Genomic DNA, 2,419 nt, shown 5'->3' with positions numbered 1-2,419 from the left:
CTCTCCAAGTCTGCGTTAATGTGCAAAACTCTGGAATGCATACTCTGCAAGTATGTACCTGCAGAGGAAAGGGGTATGCGTGCAATACACACTGTGAGAGGGCGCATGCCTTTTCCTGGCCTGGGTTCACAAGATGGTCTCAAACAGCATAAGCAACGGGTTCTGCTCAAACTTAGAGATTCTTTTGGTTCACCTTGCACACAGCAGGAACTCACGTATTTGTCAAATGAATGATTGTTTCCGTTTTATTAAAGTTCAGTCTTTTGGGGGAAATACAGAGGTTTGGTTAGAAGTTTGAACTAGATGTTTTAAGAAAAATAAACTCAGCCCAGCACCAACATCCCTTTACAAAATCTAGCAGTTTAAGCACTGTAATGGAGTTAGTTTATAGTTGGAGTCCTACCTCGTGTAAAAAGCTTTCACTATTTCATATTATTCAATAAACATTTACCGAACACCTCAGCCACATCGGCAGTGCTGGGCTGTTGCTGTAGAACTCACTTCCCTTTCCTCTGAGCCACCTTAGTCTGGGTGCTGCAATTAAAGCTTAATTATATGATATCTTGTATTGTTCCTTAATTGTTGCATGTACACGAATCCAATTTCAACTGGGCTGTATGTTCCTTGGGGGCAGGGACTGTATTACAAACATTAGGTTAGGCAAGGAACTTAGCAGAGAGGTGAGATACAGTGAGTAAACACCCACTGTTTGAGGAAAAAGTAAAATAAAGAACATTAAACTATTTATAAACCATAGTAATATATAATATATAAAATACCTTAAGAATAAGGGAGCATACATTATTGTTAATTAACTAAAATACTCTTTTAATAATAAAATGTAAAATTTGAATCTGCATTTTCATGTTAAGGAAAGGTTTTGTGCATGAATAGAATTGCTGTGATCCCCACCGTGGCTTCATTCTCCTTTTAAATGCAAAACAACAATGTTTCTTTGAGGATGAGAGTTGAAAGATAGATTCAGTCTTTGGTGAACTATTTGAGAGCAGAATTATCATACAGCAGGATTTCTCAATAGTGGCATTACTGACATTTTAGACCAGGTAATACTTTGTTGTGTGGGGCTGTCCTGTGCGGTGCAGCATAGTTGGCCTATACCTATTAGATGTTAGTAGCACTCCTCCCCTCCTCTGTGCCCCCCACCCCCCAGTGGTGTCCAGACATTGCTAACGTCTTCTAGGGGCAAAATTGCCGCCAGTTGCAAACTATGTCCTATAAGAATTTGGTTCTACTTAGAGTAACTAATGGTGGAAGAAGGGGGGAAAAGAAACAATACTTATTGCTTATTTGGTATGAGCTAGGCACTATACCTATGCTTTCCATTTCATCTTACAGATAAAGAAGTTGAGGTTCAGAGAGATAAAAATCTGCTGAAGATCATAAAGATAAGGCAGTAAAATCAGGATTGCAAACCAGGCTTGTCTGACTGCAAAGTTTAGTCCTTCCCAGCACACACCCCACTGCCTCTCTGCAAGAAAAACAGCATACCTCAAGTTGAAGAAGTGCAACAAGTATGTCCAAAACTATTTAAAACTTTTGGGGGGAGGGGAATTATTTCTTCTATTCTTCCCATTTACGTGGATATAAACGTATATTACCCATACCTATAGACACTGGGGCCCCTCACTACCGTTGTGACTCTGTGGTCTTATCTCTGAAAAACATAGAGCAACACAATGGAACAGCTTCAATTCTCCTTGTTACAAATTATACAAAAGCCAGAGCCTAACGGTGCCAAAAGCAACTGGTATCGTTTACATAAGGGCTGAAAGCTAATAGTTAACTTTCTTTCATTTAATTCCAGAAAGAGTAAATAACACCTCACTTTACAACTACGAACGGGTAAAAATCGCGTAAAATGTCATAAAATGGAGAAAAAAAATTAACCCAGAAAGAAAATGGGAAAGGTTGGTTCCAACGCTCCCTCCGTCTCGCGCTTTCGCTTGCGCTCGGAGCGGGCGCCGGCTGCGCGGCCTGGGTCTCTATCGACCCCGCCAACTCCCGTCCTTGGCGCCCAGAGCTCTCTGGCTTCCTTTCCCGCCCTGGGGCGAGCTCGGCCTCTTTCGGAGAAGCCCATCCCAGAGCCAGGCCTGGAAAAACAACAGCAAGAAACTTTGGCTCGGTTTGCGGTTCAGTGAAAAAAGGCAAACACTCAAGTTTGGTTTGGGGCTGCAGGCGCCGGTTCCGATTTTGGGGTGGGGGCGGGGGTGTCACAACTCGGTCAGGTTCAAGGGCGCATGTGCGCGAGGAGTCGCTCGGGCACTTATTGAGCGCCCACTGTCTACGGGCGGCCGGGGGTGTGTATCCCCGGCGCGCGGTGGGTGTGTGGGGATGGCGCGGGCGCGCGTGGAGGGCGGGGGCGCGCAGGCCGCGTGCGCGCGCGGCGCCTGTGGCTGGG

General features: G+C 44.8%; 1 protein-coding gene across 1 annotated transcript in view; it reads left to right on the top strand.

Moving 5' to 3' along the window:
- The first annotated feature begins 2,296 nt into the window (after positions 1-2,296).
- The window catches only part of ZNF395 (zinc finger protein 395), a 44,871-nt gene continuing 44,748 nt past the window's right edge, over positions 2,297-2,419 (top strand). Inside the window, exon 1 of the mRNA XM_034661340.1 lies at positions 2,297-2,318. The gene's annotated coding sequence lies outside the window, so the exon portion shown is untranslated. The remainder of the gene's footprint in view (positions 2,319-2,419) is intronic.

This window comes from Ailuropoda melanoleuca, chromosome 5 (genome assembly GCF_002007445.2).
Source record: "Ailuropoda melanoleuca isolate Jingjing chromosome 5, ASM200744v2, whole genome shotgun sequence".
Taxonomy (NCBI): domain Eukaryota; kingdom Metazoa; phylum Chordata; class Mammalia; order Carnivora; family Ursidae; genus Ailuropoda; species Ailuropoda melanoleuca.
The sequence above is the reverse complement of the archived record's forward strand: the minus strand, read 5'-3'. Positions and strand labels throughout refer to the sequence as shown.